This window comes from Strongylocentrotus purpuratus, unplaced genomic scaffold, assembly GCF_000002235.5.
Source record: "Strongylocentrotus purpuratus isolate Spur 01 unplaced genomic scaffold, Spur_5.0 spur5_scaffold_17, whole genome shotgun sequence".
NCBI classification, from domain to species: domain Eukaryota; kingdom Metazoa; phylum Echinodermata; class Echinoidea; order Camarodonta; family Strongylocentrotidae; genus Strongylocentrotus; species Strongylocentrotus purpuratus.
Genome location: NW_022145602.1, coordinates 9,476,382 through 9,493,894, shown reverse-complemented (window position 1 = coordinate 9,493,894; position 17,513 = coordinate 9,476,382). Strand labels below are relative to the sequence as shown.

Below are 17,513 nucleotides of genomic sequence, written 5' to 3'. Positions count from 1 at the left end.
ATATATATAATAATATTAATAGCTCGTTCTTATATAGCGCTTTTCAGGACCGGAGGCCCTCACAAAGCGCATCACAGATAAGTATATTATTACCCCGGTCATTGAGTTAAATATATAACTCAATTTTCCATATTGGCTCAATTTCATGGAATAACCTTCCTATTTCAAGTCGGAAGAGTAAGACAATCAACTAATCTAAACGACTTTATAATTACTTAACTTATAATGTCAATTTTTCGGTAATGTTTCGGATTGTTTCCTTCTTCTTTTCTTTATTTCTTTATTTTCTCTTTTTTGTATTCTTGATTTTAAGTAAATTATGTACCGAAGTTATTTTTATTTTGTGCAACAGGGGTCAGGACCCATTTACCTCACCCGGGTGGAGCGTGGAAATTGTTGTCCCAGGGTTCTAGTCGAAATATTATTTATGTTTATTTGGAACATGAGGGAGTTTCACGAGCAATCCCATTTCAATGATTTTCGTGACATATTGCTGCCTTCAGTTTCTTCCACACTGGACTATAATAATAAAAGATTTCATAATTCTAATGTTCACCTTCTCATGAACTCGACCTTCTTGTTTATACAACAACAAGAATTCTGAATGTATTTAAAACGGTGACATAATCTAACATTCACCTTGCTGCACATAACACCCAGGTTATAAATGAAAAATCCTTTTAAAAGATTGAAAAACATCACATTTGTTGCAAAGCTGGATTGTGACGAGAATCTAAAATTCCTTGAAAATCAATTTGTTTAAAACATTTGTAAAATTGTTTTAATGTTGTCCCATGTAAATATGGTGGAGCGAAATAAAGATTTGGATAGTTGTAATATAATCGGGAGCTTTAATTGAGAATTCTTAGGCACAAAAGCTTTTTGTATCATCAAACAATATTGATGGATCAGACAGATTTGCGTTATCGACATAGTTTTTTTTTAAGCTCTGCTAAAAGGCAGTTTATGGAAATTCTTACGCATTAAGATCTTTATTTAAAGGGGAAGTCCACCTTGAAATTAAGTTAGTTTTAATAGGAGTAGAAAAATGAGAGAAACAAGTCAGTGAAAGTTTGAGCAAATTCCGATTAAAAATAAGGAAGTTAGGATTTTTGAAGTTGTGATCAATCAAACACAAATTGGCAACTCTATTACGTATCATGCGAGCTCAACTTCCATTTGCTCAGTACTAAAAAAATCTAAAATTTTCATTTTCCCTCAAGAAAAATTTCAACCATACATGCACCCTAAATATAATAATTGCAAAAATGTTTCTATACTCCCCCTGCAAGGAACAAATATATATTCCGTCATCAATAACGAAGAAAACATGATTTTATGGAATATTATGCACAAAGCAAATGAAGGAGAGCTCGTATAATAAGTCACAGAGTTGCCAATTTGTATTTGATTGATCAAAACTTCAATAATTCATAACTTTCTTATTTTCATTCAGAATTTGCTCAAACTTTCACTCACCTGATTTTCTTATTATTCTGCCTCTATCGAAACAAACTTATTTTGGGGGTGGACTTTCCCTTTAAACTGACAACAAACACGAATTATGTCCTAATGTTCTAAAACGGATATTCTACACAGCAATTTGATGAGTTTAGCTTTAAAGTAGCTGTGCATATCATGCCCAACCTGTGATGTCACATTTACACATGTCAGCAGCGTTCGAAGCGCTTTTCAGGTGCTATGCCGGGGCTGTATTTAAGCGTTTTGTAATTGATAATAATCATTACTTCGAATGTTTACAAGCATTGAATTTTGATAAAATTTATATTTATTTGGAACATGAGGGAATTTAATTTTCGTGACATATTGCTGCCTTCAGTTTTCCACACTGGACTAATATAATAAAAGACTTTACAATTCTTATGTTCATCTTTTCATGAACTCGACCTTCTTGTTTATACAACAAGAACAATTCTGAATGTATTTAAAACGGTGACATAATCTAACATTCACCTTGCTGCACATAACACCCAGTTTATAAATGAAAAATCCTTTTAGAAGATTGAAAAACATCATATTTGTTGCAAAGCTGGATTGTGACGAGAATCTAATAATTCCTTGAAAATTAATTTATTTAAAACATTTGTTCAATTGTTTTAATGTTGTCCCACATAAGTATGGTAAAGTGAAATAAAGATTTGGATAGTTGAAATATAATCGGGAGCTTTGATTGAGAATTCTTAGGCACAAAAACTTCTTGGATCATCAAATTATATTGATGGATCAGACAGATTTGCGAAATCGACATAGTTTTTAAGCTCTGCTAAAAGGCAGTTTATGGAAATTCTTACGCATCAAAATCTTTATTGTAACTGACAAAAACAACAAATAAAGTCCCAATGTTCATCGGAACCCATTTGTATTATCTTGCTTTTCTCAGCGCTGATTTCCACGCGAAACAAATGTTTAAAACAAATTCATTTTCAAGGAATTATCAAGATTATCGTCATAATCCAGCTTTGCAACAAATATGATGTTTTCAATCTTTTAAAAGGATTTTTCATTTATAAACTGGGTGTTATGTGCACCAAGGTGAATGTTAGATTATGTCAACGTTTTACATACATTCGGAATTCTTGTTGTTGTAAAAACAAGAATTGAGTTATATATTGGACTAAACGCCATAGCTTGTTCCAGCTTCTAATGACCCTCTCATTTGTCATGACAGGACCTATATTTACCACCCCGCATCGTGCAATCTAATAGGTTCTGTCAGGCTATCAGCTATGGATCCTGAAGGTCCCCGCTAATAGCAAACGGCTATAAAGATTAATATATATCAACTCGATAAGCAGTTTGATCTTTGCTTTCCCGTCCGTTACTCCCGGCGATCAAGAGAATAAAATCTTCTGGCTTCTGCTGCGCTTTCATAAAGATTATTGTCTGTAGGAAGGAAACAGGATTTCCCGACAGCGGTTGCAAGCGGTCTGAAGTCCTCAAGAAAAGCAAGTCACAAGAGTTGGAGAGGGGCGATTGATGGGCTGTAGGGAAGGGAAGTTTTAAGATAAACGTACGAGAAATGGGATGTAAAAATAAAAGGATACACGGAGAAATGAATATTATATAGAAATATTGCACGCTCCGATGTTCAATATAGCATAATATATGAACTGATAAATTCTGAATTTCCCGAGTGATGTCATATGTCACCGAGCCTCAGGAGAAAGAGGGAGAGAGAGAGAGAGAGAGAGAGGGAGAGAGAGAGAGAGAGAGAGAGAGAGAGAGAGAGAGAGAGTGAGAGAGAATGAAGAATGATGATAATGATTATAATAATAATAATAGTGGAGTCTTGTATAGCGATCAATGTCTGGCACATTGCTACTCCTGGTGCTCTATTATTACACCGGACGGCTCTATCACATCAGCCATTACAGCTTTCGAGTAATTTAAATTAAAACATTAAAGCCGGGTACCCATTTACCTCACCTGGGTGGCGTGTGGCAAATGTGGATTAATGTGTTGCCAAAGGACAAAAGGGCTGCGACAGAGATATACTATTCAACCAAGAAATTACTAGAGCAGTATTTATGATAACGGTAGTCGCCCTGCTAAGTAACCGGCATAAGTCGTTTTTCATACTCAGGAAATACCTACATCTGTCGTAATAAGCCCAATTAGGAGCGAATCCCGAAAATTACCAAAACGGAAACGCCTGGTTCGTTTCGTTTATGGGCTGTGTTACGGGCTTTGCTGATCTTCCTTCGATGACATTTAACGCAGTGTAAATGCCCTTTTTTTAAAGTTCAGGACGGGGGCGTACGCAGGGGGGGGGGGGGGGGGCATATGGAAACGTTTGCTTGTATTTTGTCTCATAAAAGAAGTTGATCACAAACTGACTCCCACACGGTGTTGAGTGCTCAGGGGTCACGGGCCCCTGGCTTCACCGGGCAGGTAGTTCCATTATGCGAATGAGTAAATTAGCTACTACAAAATGAGGGGACACATTACATTGTACAATAGGGACACACATTGTTTTTATTGTGCAGAACATACTCTTTTATTAACTTACTTATTGCATGAAACTGTTAAACCAAAATGCATTTTGTATTCTAACAATTGGAGTACAAAGAATAATAACAGGTGAATGAAATGCATATACACCACAAACACCTGGGGAGGAAGCATTCATAAATTTGAATACATATAGTTGATAAACGACTCCGATGAAACTATGCAACCAAAATGAAATTTGCGTTCTGGCAATTGGAGTCCAAAGAATGATAGCAGGTGAATAACATGCTCCAACAGCAACACAAACACCTGGGAAGCTAGGAAGCATCCATAAATTTGAATACTTTAGTTGATAAAAGACTCCGCATGTGGACGTTCGTTGGAGCAGAAAGCAGTGGATTCTTAACAACACGAACCCATTCAACAGAATTTCGAAACGTAAATTAAATTTGGCGCGGTTGGAAAATGCATCTTTCTACCCTGCAACTTTAATGGTACGATCCAGTAATTTAAACAGTAAAATGGCTCTATTTTAAAATTAATTATTAAATACAATCCAAAACTTCAGTGATATCAGAAAAAATATGTTAAATCTTACTAATAGTTAACAAAAGATGTATTAACATTGTGAAAGTGTCGCATTTTACAATATAAGACGCCGATTTAGCGAAGATGACGTCATTAGTGCGCTTGCATCAGGGAATTCAAGGTCAAAAGGTCAATTCAGACACTGATAAGTTATTGGTCGAGCCTTTTTGTTTCCTTTATTCCGACAAAATTATACAATCAATCAAAACAAGTTTAATACCAAAAGAAAGCTAACGATTAGTATTTTCATTAACCGCCTGCCCCAAAGCCGCTTGACCACAGTGAAACGAGTGAGAGCTTGCGAGAGCGGCCAAAGTGCGATTGAAACTCGTTATTTGCTCTTCTCCAACGCAAAAAGACACGACATTGTGCCGGGTAAATGTATTTTTTCCGACGAAAGTACAGAAAATTTGCATATGGTCTTTTTATATTATACTTTATGAGATGTTACCCGAGTGACTTCCGGGCGCCCCAATGCTGGAAAGAAACGCACATTTTAGAAAACTTCACTTTTTCATGGAAAAATGCTTATTTGTTCTATGCACGCAAGTCAGATTGAGCGGATGATACAACGTTTCCATATGGGGGGGGGGGGGGGGGGGGGGGGGGGGTTCAAACCCCCCCCCCCCCTTTGGTATTTTTATGTGTGTAAACCCCCCTAAAAAAAACCGCTAAATGTGGTTAAAGCTATTTTCGTCGATGTAAACGACTTCGACTATAATTGTGTGCAAGTTTCATCAAAGAGCGTTTTTGAATGTAGTAATAATAGTTTCAAAGAATGCCCATGTGTAGAGGGTCACAAAATTAAGGACATTTAAATACAATCTGATAAACTTTTCTTAGTCAACTTATTTCATTCTTTTCATTTGTTGTCCTTCATTTGAACATTAACTATGCGGTATTGGCTACATAGGTAATACGTGAGAGTGGGAAAGGCCTTTACAAGATTGTAAAGCATCTCTTTTTATTAGATATTGACTGGTTTGTGCCCGGTTGTGGCCTGATAATTGTTTGATAGTGATTGGTATGTTTTTAATCGGAACTTTATATTTCTTTCTTAAAAAAGTTGTTTCTATATTGCAAAACTTCATCATCTAGTATGCTTCAATTGTAAAGATGTACTCCTTCATGTCTTAAATTCTGTACCGTCAAATATTTTTTTTTAAATTTAGTCTTTCAATTGATTCCTGAATTTCAATAATGTTTAAGTCGTGAGGTACAAGCCTAATATTTGTAATTATTTATTTATTAATTCATTCATTTATTTCTTCATTCTCTCATGAATTGATGAATTTATATATTTTGTTTTTCCATGATTACATTGTTTTATTTTATTGAAAGCTAGAAACCAGTCGGATAGGGAGATTATCACTACACTGCTCGACCCCCACCCCCCCCCCCCCCCCCTCCTTCCCATTTTTCAGCAAAGCAAAAGGGTTGAAGAAAGTTCGAAGCCTTCCATACCGAGTGAGTCAAAAAAAAGTTTACACCTAGAAAATTGCTAATTATTTTGTAAAATCATCTATGAACAGTAAATTATTATACATCTTTTGAAAGAGTGTTTTATCCCAAATCAGTGGGTACCATTTTTGTGTGGTATGTGTTCACGTTTGGATGAACAGGTGGCATTGTTTGTGAGAGTGCAAAAATCGACTTGCGCCAAAGTGATGCCTACAGTATGAATTATGTTGGGATTAGCGGAGTGAGAGAATGAATTGAATGTATCAAATGAAATGCATTGCATATGTTTTTTGCACAGGGCAAAGTCACACACACCCACACACGCGCGCACACAATGTTCGTTGATATTTGATATTCGATATTTGATATGTGTGGCATGATAAGTTTTGTTAGGGATGTCATTTGGATCTGCAAAGACCGAATTAATACTCAAATCCCAATTGTTTTATTCACACATCACATAGGCAACTTTGGCGCAAGTCGATGTTTGCACTCTCGCAAACAATGTCTCCTGTTCATCCAAGCGTGAACACATACCACACACAAATGTTACCAAATGATTTGGGATAAAACACTCTTCCATAAGACATATAACAATTTAATGTTCATCGATGATTCTTTTTTATAATTAGCAATTTTCTAGGTCGCCTTGATGACCACGAGGGTTCCCTGGGGGTGGTTGTGTAATAAAACAATGGAACACAATCTCTGAATGACGCGGCGTACACACATATAAATTGAACACGAATATAATCATCTTGTGAAGGTTACCTTTGCTTTTTTCCCGCTGTCATACAACGGATATTACATAAGCAGGATGGTTAAATCATTAACTTTCTTTATACATGTATAACGGATAATCATAACCTTATATTGTTACTTTACTTACGTAACGCAGTTGAAAAATGACGCAAGCACATGTAGCCATAGGCATGGGTAGTTTTTGATTTCATAGTTCCTTCAACCGTTTTCGTCTGATATGGACAATGGCAAGAATGGCAAGTTAATACAATAACCATGATGATACCACGCTGGAAGCAGAAATAAAATGACGCAAGTTCTTGATTTCATAGTTCCTTCAACTTTTTTCGTCTGGTATGGACAATATCAAGAATGGCAAGTTAATACAATAACCATGATAATCCAACGCTGGAAGCAGAAATAAAATGGCGCAGGACAATGCAGCCATGGGCATGGCTTGTTTTCGATATCATAATTTCTTCAACCCTTTTCGTCTGATATGGGATATGGGCGAGATGGCAAATTAATAGAATAATTATAATGATACCAAGCTGGAAGTAGAAATAAAATTACGCAAGTACTTGATTTCATAGTTCCTTCAGCCTTTTTCGTCTGATATGGACAATGGCAAGAATGGCAAGTTAATACAATAACCATGATGATACCACGCTGGAAGCAGAAATAAAATGACGCAAGTTCTTGATTTCATAGTTCCTTCAACTTTTTTCGTCTGGTATGGACAATGGCAAGTTAATACAATAACCATGATGATCCAACGCTGGAAGCAGAAATAAAATGGCGCAGGACAATGCAGCCATAGGCATGGCTAGTTTTCGATATCAACATTTCTTCAACCTTTTTCGTCTGATATCGATAATAGGAGCGGAGGCAAACTAATAGAATGACGGAGGTCCGGGTTCGAAAACAAGTCGATACGCTACTGCCGTTTGGTAAGGCATGAATTCTCATTACCAAGTCCCTCGGAGAGGTCCTAGAGCCGTCGGTCCATTGATTGCATACTTACAAGCACACATTTTTTTTCTTAACAGTCAGGTAAAACAATCAAACAACCAAAACTAGTTTCAATCACACAATGTTTGCACAACATAGGAAATCTAACAATCTAACTACATTAGAAATAATTGAACATTTTAGTAGTAGTAGTGGTAGTAGTAGTAGTAGTTGTAGTATTAGTTGTTGTAGTAGTAGTTGTAGTAGTAGTAGTAGTAGTAGTAGTAGTATAGTAGTACAAATAGTAATAGCATTAGTACTTGTAGTACTCAATATTATTATTATTATTATTATTATTAATATTGTTTTTATTATCATCAATGTTATTATAGTTGATGTTTTCATTATGATTAATATTAGTTCCTTCTGATTTGTGTAAGCAACTTAACTGCTTGAAGAAGATAGGTCATTGATGCACAGAAGGATTAGTAGCCTATTAGTTCATTGATCGTATGGAAATGGTGTGGCATGAATTGGAGGCCAAGCGTCTCTTACGGCAGTGAATTTTATTTAGAGAAGTGTCTCTTTGGGCAATAACTGTCCTCTTGACTTTAGTATGTCTTATCTCAAAAAAGATAAAAACGAGAGATTTGGATCAGAACTTGAAGCTATCTAGAAAGGCCTTATTCTTTATTATCTGATGTGATACTTTACTGAATTCGTAAAGCCTTGAGCAAAGCCTAGTACTATCAGTCTCTGGTTGTAACGTATAAAGCCTATATGACGTGCGGTAGACCATGAACCTAATTAGGTTCATGGGTAGACCGTGCAGTCGGTGTAGCTAGTCTCTTTGTTCAGACACTCAGTTGCGCACGATTAACCAGCTAGGGTTTATGCTTGTAACCTACTTATTCTTTGCCTGGGTAAGTAAACAACTGTGATGGGTCAAGTAAGGGGGTGGGCGTCTTTAATCTCTCCTATCCAATTCATTCTGGATCAAGAACAATTAAGAAAATTAGCCTGCGCCCATTAGATCGCCCCTGCGCCTTTATCCAATCAGGCTCTATTCGGACAGGTTCTCATATCCAGGTAGCATACTGTTACAAACAAGACTTCAGCCATCATCTCTACCCCCGCCTGCCCCATCTTCTTTCATCAACCTGAATCTGCCATTGATGAAGGAAAAAATGTACACGTGTGACAACGGAACATCTTTGTTCATAACTCTAAATTCAGAAAAGTCCCCGAACGATTAGACAGGAAAAGAGATAAGGATGTGGGATATTGGGTCTTAACCTGAGGTGAATCTCATGTTAGGAGCACGAAGTGGGGGACAGGATTTACTCTATATGAAAAAGGAACTCTTCATGATGTAGGCTGCACATACATGGGGGTCAGGTGCTTAACACAATCAGTTAACACGTTTGGATTTGCTCTTCTATGCGAGCGTTTTGAACATCAACCATGCATTTAATATCTATATATCTATATATGTTTTTGTATGTGTTATTGTTTAATTAAAAAAAACTATTGTATTTTTATATTGTAATTTTAAGCAGGGGATGATCCCCGATAAACCTCTGTGGTTTTTGATCACCCCCTCTGCAGGTTCATCTTTTGTTGTAATCCTTTTATATTTGATTGTAATTTACACTGTCTTTTATGAATCTGTGGAAATAAATGAAATTGAAATTGAAATTGAAACATTTTTAATTAATACATTTGGTCTTAATTTCCCAGGGTGTAGCCACATCAACTGTTCTTCCTGCGGTTCCACCATGATATTTAGATGTCTTTAATTGAAGTAGAAAATGAAAGGAACAGGTCGGTTAAAGTTTGAGCAAATTCCGATGAAAAATAAGAAAGTTATGAAATTGTGAAGTTGAAAACCTGCGAGCTCCCTCCAATTTGCTCTGTACAGAAAATTGTATAAACTTTCCTTTTCTTCGTTATCGATGAAGAAAGATTTTTTTTTTCATACAGGAATTTTGTAGAAGAACAAAAATTGAAATTATTATATTTAGTGTGCGTGTATGATTGAAAAATACCTTAAGGGGAAAATTGTGATTTTGTTTTTAATAGTGCAGAGCAAATGGGGAGGAAACTCGAAAGATACCTAAAAAGTTGCCAATTTGTGTTTGATTAGTCGCAACTTCAAGGTCATAACTTTCTAATGTTAATCGGAATTGGCCCAAACTTCCACTGACCTGTTCTTCTCATTTTGCTGCTTCAAAAAAAAAAAATTAATATCAGGGTGGAATTTCTCTTAAACATCTTGTCCAATGATGTAAGCACCGAGCAAGCATCGAACCCGAGATCTTGTACGAATATAAGAGGCCTATACCGTGTGAGTCAAAAAAAAGTTTACACCTAGAAAATTGCTAATTATTTTTAAAATCATCTATGAGCAGTAAATTATTATACATCTTATGAAAGAGTGTTTTATCCCAAATCATTTGGTACCATTTTCGTGTGGTATGTGTTCACGCTTGGATGAGCAGGTGGCATTGTTTGCGAGAGTGCAAAAATCGACTTGCGCCAAAGTGATGCCTTCAGTATGTATTATGTTGGGATTAGCGGATTGAGAGAATAGATTGAATGTATCAAACGAAATGCATTGCATATGTTTTTTGCAAAGGGCAAAGTCATACACACCCACACACACGCGCACACATGTTCGTTGATATTTGCTATTCGATATTTGATATGTGTGGCATGATTTATTTTGTTAGGGGTGTTATTTGGATCTGCAAAGACCGAATTAAAGGAAACCAAAACCTTCATACTAAGTTACTTTTATTGTAAAGCTTAAGATACTTGAAAAATATCAGTGAAAATTTGAACAAAATCGGGCAACGAATAAGGAAGTAAGAGCTTTTTGAAATGACTAGTCACTAGAGGGCGGTATTCAATTGATGACATCATCTGTGGACAACTCTCCATGCCTTTTGTACATCAGATTTCATGTTTTTCCTTTTTTCTTGTGATTGAGATAATGTACTCCCCCGAAAGCAAGATATAAAATGCAAAATGATATTCTACTTCACATATTGTAAAGTCGGATCAAGAATACAAATAAATACGAAGAAAACAAAAAAAATGTGAAATTTTATGTACAAAAGGCATGGAGAGTTGTTCACAGATGATGTCATCAAATTGAATACCGCCCTCTAGTGACTAGTCATTTCAAAAAGCTCTTTTAACTAGGCGTTGTGGCGTGCGCCTGTAATCCAGCTAAAAAGTGGAAGTTACAAACTGATTCAGCCGAGGACACAGGTTCGAAACTGAGTCACGTCTTTCGGATGGTGACGTTTAAAGGTCGGTCCCAGACGTAAATAATCATATCTGATTGATACACGTATGTAAAAACCCAATACACACACACACACACACACATCTTACTTCCTTATTCCTTGCCCGATTTTGTTCAAATTTTCACTGATTTAATTCAAATCTTTTAAACTTTACAATAAAAGTAACTTAGTATGAAGGTTTTGGTTTCCTTTAATACCCAAATCCCAATTGTTTTATTCAAACATCACATAGGCAACTTTGGCGCAATTCGATTTTTGCACTCTCGCAAACAATGTCTCCTGTTCATCCAAGCGTGAACACATACCACACAAAAATGGTACCAAATGATTTGGGATAAAACACTCGTTCATAAGACATATGACAGTTTAATGTTCATCGATGATTATTTTAAATAATTAGCAATTTTCTAGGTTTAAACTTTTTTTTGACTCACACTGTATATTCGTACAGGAATTCGAATTCTCCTGTTATAAGGTAATACAAAGTTTTGGGAAATTTTGAAATTGGGTGAATAGTGATTATTCACAGTTTTGATATATTTGGATGCCCCTGTGGATGTATTATAAGCACTAAAAAAATGTAACCCCTAAAACGCTTCTGCTTTCGAGAAAAACTGAATATAAACATTTACCGGTGCTCCCGGTAAATTTTGATAATTTTCAAATAGCGCCTACGGCCGTACAATGGTAGCTGCGACCATGAAAATCTCAGAATATGTAGTTGTCATATATCATTTCCAAACGGGAATAGCTAATCGGTCGATGTTAGTCAAGAAACATCGTTTTATAGCTTAATTAATATCTTGACCTTGAGAGGGAGCTTTACAACGTAAAGAGTTTATTATTTAGAATTTCATAACTTTAGACTCGACTTCAACCGCGACAATGATCACTGAATATTGTAGGATCGCATATGCTTTCAATATGTTCGTTTGACCCAAATTCATGAACCCATACCAAAACTTTGTATTACCTTTAATCATCCCTAATTGTATTTTGAGTAGTCAGATTGCGAATTACTTACATTAGTTTTTGCTATAATAATAATAATAGGGCAACAAATTCGTAACGAGTCATGTCATACTTTAATCATATATTGTATCACGAAAATTGCCTTAATTTATTCAAAAACAGAAGTAAAACATCATATTTATCTTCTTTATACAGTATTCCTTACAACAACTCCTATATAGTGGTGAAGTGTGACGTCATCAAAAACCTATTTTTAGATTTTTTTTTTCTTCATTTCCCGAAAGAGCATCAAAAATAATGTCCAAATGTCGAAAACCAATTAAAATGTTAAGTATTGGCTGAGATATGACCATCTGAATTAATATATTTCCCATAGGAACTCAGTGTTATATGCTCTGGCTCCTGGTTTGGAGCCAGAGCATATAACACTGAGTTCCTATTGGACATCTTTTCATTCAGATGGTCATATCTCAGCCAATACTTAACATATTCAATTGGTTTTCGACATTTGGACATTATTTTTGATGCTCTTTCGGAAAATGAAGAAAATATTAAGAAATTCTAAAAATAGGTTTTTATGACGTCAGAGCTTCGGTACTCTATTTCAAATGATTAAAAGATAACTAGGTTGAGATGGTTGTTTAATTAATATGATGAGGCATATCCTTTGAATAAAAAGGGTGAGTATAATCATGACTTCATTGTCTTTGTCATGATTGAGATTAACCTGTGAAAAGGTTAGGGAGTCATGAGGATTACTATGACAAATAGAGACGTGCAGACTGAACAAAGCATGACAGTGTACACCTCCTACACGGATCCAGTCAAACTCTATTCTGAAATAATAGATACATTCATCAGAAAAGAATCACTAAAATTATATTACAAATGTAGGAAAACACTCTCCATTAACTTGAAAGACTGGTACGTTACTTGACTTACCCGAACCAGAATTCTTCTGAAAGGTAATTAGATCCTAGCTAAGACCGCGTGCGTTATATCCTATGTATAGCATCCAAGCACCGATGTTGTGACGTTCGTGTAAAAAGAATCTCCAGACCTCGCTTAACACTTATCTCCACTTCAAGCTTCATTCGCGTATCCTGAAACTTTCAGGAGTTTGTGGGCGATAAAAAAAATGGCGGGCAAGCCACGAAAAGAAAAGGCAGTCTTGAATGTCAGAAGCAGTTTCGGCGCGAAAGCGAGTACAGGAATTGACATGAGCAAAAGTAGTCTGCCGGATTGCTGGCAAGATCTAAAAAGGGCTCGATGATTCATGGTAAAATTGCAGTAGTTTGGATCCAGGTAAAAGGGGGATATGCAACTCCAAACTCCGGCACGGGTGTTTGCCCCCACCATGAGTCAACGCTCTTCTAGTCCCACGACGTGCGTTCTAAACCTTAAAGGGATAGATCAACGATAGATCAAAGACGGCAAGACCAAGTTCTTTGGTCATTTATCAGGGGTTTGCTCGCTATTTATAAGGTGTGCTATTTATAAAAGACCGCTATTCATTTAGTCCCGCGTTATGGATAGCGGTCCTTATGAATAGTGGTCCTTATGAATAGTAGTCCTTATGGATAGCGGTCCTTATGAATATCCTTATGAATAGCGAGGTAAATTGTCTCTGGTTTGCTCGCTATTTATAAGGGCCGCTGTTCACAAAGGATCGCTATTTATCAATCTACAATAATTTGTGTATAGAAACTGCACCCAGTTACTTCTGTAGCTACACCTTTTTTCCACCTTGATTATGCAGTATCATACTTTATTCAATTCCCCTAAATATCTACTTAAACACATATTATTTCAATAATGTTTTTCTATTATTGTTTGTGTACATAGTTATGTTGTGATTGTCATGATTGTGAATATTTGTATTTTTACTCTGTAAAAGTGTTCGCAAAGCGACCTCTAGTTATGATCAAATTGCATTGGTAAATCATTTCAATTTCCAATTCCCAATTTAGTGTCACGTACGTAACCGAGAATTGTGGTGTTGTGAACATGAATTGATATAAAATATGACATTTGCATTTGGTCTGAAGGGCTTATAGACTTCAATGATCAGATTCATTTAATGATGACATGTTATGGGTAGCGTATGGGACAAAAGAGCTAGGACTTGCCAACAAAGTAATGCTGCATCTTAACTTTGGTATACATCCACGCAGGCTATTATCATGTCAAATTAACTAATTCTTTATAAGGATTGATCACTTTCGTAGATGTGATATGCAATTTCTGGAAGGCTATGCTCAAGTTTGTATTGAGTAGACATTAGCAGTAGGGCGTTACCTTGTTTTCTGGGAGGGGGTATACGCAAGACTTTCTACAAATCCAATTCTTAATCGTCTTATTTTTAATCACGCATAATAAAGAATCTGATGCATACTTACTTTCTATTGAACGATTATAATGGTCTCTCTCTCTCTTCTTTTCCTTCTGTTTTGGGGTATCTTTGTTATGATCGGATATGAGTGTGTGTGTGTGTGTGTGTGGGGGGGGGGGGGGGGCTGGTATCCAGAGAACATTGCAAGGAAGTATGTTCAAAATGATGTACTTTTTATCAAAAGAAAGTAACAAAATAGCGAAGGTCTGCTATTCATTGTTTAAAGACCGTCAATACTACTGGGCCACACAGCGAGGTCACTGACAGATGGCTATCTCATTAACTCAGCTCTTAGCTAAAATAAGAAAAGGAGGATCATGGGGGACCAACAGGCACCGATTGAGAAGTTTTCTATATAGAGGGAGCAAGTAGCTACAAGTAGGACAGTGGGGCTTTAAGGCAACAGTAAAAAAGTTAGATTTTGCGAACCCTGATACACTTGCGACTAGCTCCTCACTTTAATCTCTGTATTTTATCAACTACTTTGTATTTATATCTTTAAAGCCATTATAATACTTTTTCTATCTGAGTTGAGACTTCTGAATGATTCATATGGATACAAAATTATCCGATGATGAACTCGCAATAATCTCCACTAGATTTTATTCAACGCCTACCTCAGCAATTACCAGAATTTCGCCGGAAGCAAGAGCAAAACCAAGAGCAGGCTGGAATATTAGTATACAATATGTTTGATTCGATTTGATTTTATTTGATTTAGTGATTTCTGTATTTTTCATACAATAATAATCAGTAACATTGTGAACATTTTGTACATAGAGCTATAATATTCTTTTTCAAATTGCAATGAATAACACAATTTATGCAACCATATGTTAGGAACGATTGACATAGCAAATGCGGAAGAGTTGCAGTGGAAGTGGGCGCTTGAAGTGCATGCAGCTCTTTAACTTATGACAGTGACAGCAAAATGTGATAATATATATGAATATGCACCCACAAAAATACGGAATTTAATGGCAAAAAAATGACTTGCTTATAAAGGAGACAGAGAGGGAGATAGAGAGGGGTAGATAGAGGAACAATTGGTACTATGCGGCTACTTCAATTTCAATGCTGAGATTTACAAAAAAAGGTTTTATTTAACTATATACTGAGTAAATCAGTCTTACTACATCAGAAGTTTTGTTTTGCTTTGTAAGAGAAGAATTATGTAGGTCAGTTTACTGCCTCGGTTATTACCAAGTGAATAACAATATATATATATATATATATATATATATATATATATATATAAACAGTTAACAAGAAATTATTTATACCTCTTGTAAAGATGACTATACATTGTGTTTTTTGTAACCCAAGAAATGAAAGGTGTACTGGTGAAATATGACCTTCCTTGCATACTTCAAGATGTAATCTTTGATATGCGGCGCGTTCATGCTTGATTTTGAAGGCAGAATGAGCGATTTGTAACGCTCATCGTAATCGCAGTTCCACGGTGCACTGTTCATGCTCACTTCTCCAGGCAATTCTCCTTGGGTGGCCTTTAGCTGGATTCGCAAACCTGTGTGCGCATGCTACGTAGATCCAATAGAGGTCAGTGCGTTGACCCCATTTAAACGCGTTTACAAATTGTAAACGCATCTTTTTGTGAGTTTACGATCGGCGATCGTGATCACCGTTTTTCGGTGATTCTACAAAAGTGAGCATGAACGCAATCGTGTTTTAAATTAAACGCGTAACAGATGCCTGATTCTGGCCGTCAAAATCAAGCATGAACGCGCCCCAAGAAACATAAATCGGGACAAATCAGTTTTTTACCTACTTGACAAATACCTCACCTTGGTATGGCTATGAATAATTTAGTTGTTAATTATTGTATATTTAAAGCAGGGTAGTGCCATTCACACTTTCGTACGGTCTCCTCTTTAAGCCAGTTCACGGTTGCAGTCTGAGCATGAGCAGATAAAGGTCATTACAGAACAAAGTGTGAAATAGGCAGAGACAACATACTGGATACCTGCTCATGAAAGTTATGTAATCATTATTCATGTATTGCCAAGCGGTGCACTCCATGATACACAGGTGGAAGTATACTTTGAAAACGGGAAACAAAGGCTATTTATGTAGCACTTCCATCGCTGTAGGAGTGATTATTTCAAAATGTACAAAGTGGGACCTCTTCATCTTTTGAAGATTTTTGGATATTCGGGGTCATTTGGGACATATGCTAGCCGTGAACCGGTCTATTAAATCCCCACTATCCTACTTGCTCCCTCTATATAGAAAACTTCCCCAATCGGTGCCTGTTGGTCCCCCACGATCCTCTATTTCTTATGTTATTTGAGAGCTGAGTTGATGAGATAGCCACCTGTCAGTGACCTCGCTGTGTGGTCTAATTCTTCCTAGCCACACTAGTGTTGATAAGCTTTAAGGGACAAGGTAGTTCATATATTAAGACATACCTTGGAAGTGAAAAACGGTTCGGGCAGTTAACTTACACAGTTTTCCGTAAAGTTGAAACAGTCAGAGAGATTAAAGAATAAATTTCTAAGAAGATATAAACTTCATCTATAAAGAAATAAGTACAAAATGACTGCATTTCAAATTCTAAATTATCATATAAATTGATCATGATTAGCAGCATTTGGTGGGCAACATCATTAAACAAACTAATTTGTATTTAGATTAACAAATGTCATTCCTCATCCCTCTACCGCCTCTTCCCGAAAAAAAGGTGTTCATGATAAAAAAAATATTTAAAAAATAAAGCAATTGTACATTATTGGATTCCTGAAATTGTAAAAGTTGAAATTGAAATTAAAATCAAGTACTTATTGTCGTTTTGGCAATCTGTTTTTCACTGGTATAAATTTCAAAAATAATAGAGAAAAAGGAAAGGTCATAATCATAGATAATTACAGTAATGGTTGACAGCAAGGATGCCGAGAGAGTGAGAGGGTTAAGGAGAACCAGCGGTAGGTAGTGGAGGTGGGTAGAGCAGTGTAGAAATAATGAAAAGAGATCAAATGTATTATAAAGTAAAAGTAAACATGTGCAGCTAGTACTTGCAATGTAAAAAATATGAAGGAAATGTAAAACAAATTACGTTTAATAATAATAATAATATATAATAATCCGTTTTTTATATAGTGCTC

At 36.1% G+C, this 17,513-nt stretch overlaps 1 protein-coding gene across 1 annotated transcript in view; it reads right to left on the bottom strand.

Moving 5' to 3' along the window:
* The window catches only part of LOC115925185 (hemicentin-2-like), a 37,695-nt gene extending 24,316 nt beyond the window's left edge, over nucleotides 1-13,379 (bottom strand). Inside the window, exon 1 of the mRNA XM_030988650.1 lies at nucleotides 12,942-13,379. The gene's annotated coding sequence lies outside the window, so the exon portion shown is untranslated. The remainder of the gene's footprint in view (nucleotides 1-12,941) is intronic.
* Nucleotides 13,380-17,513: the final 4,134 nt, after the last annotated feature.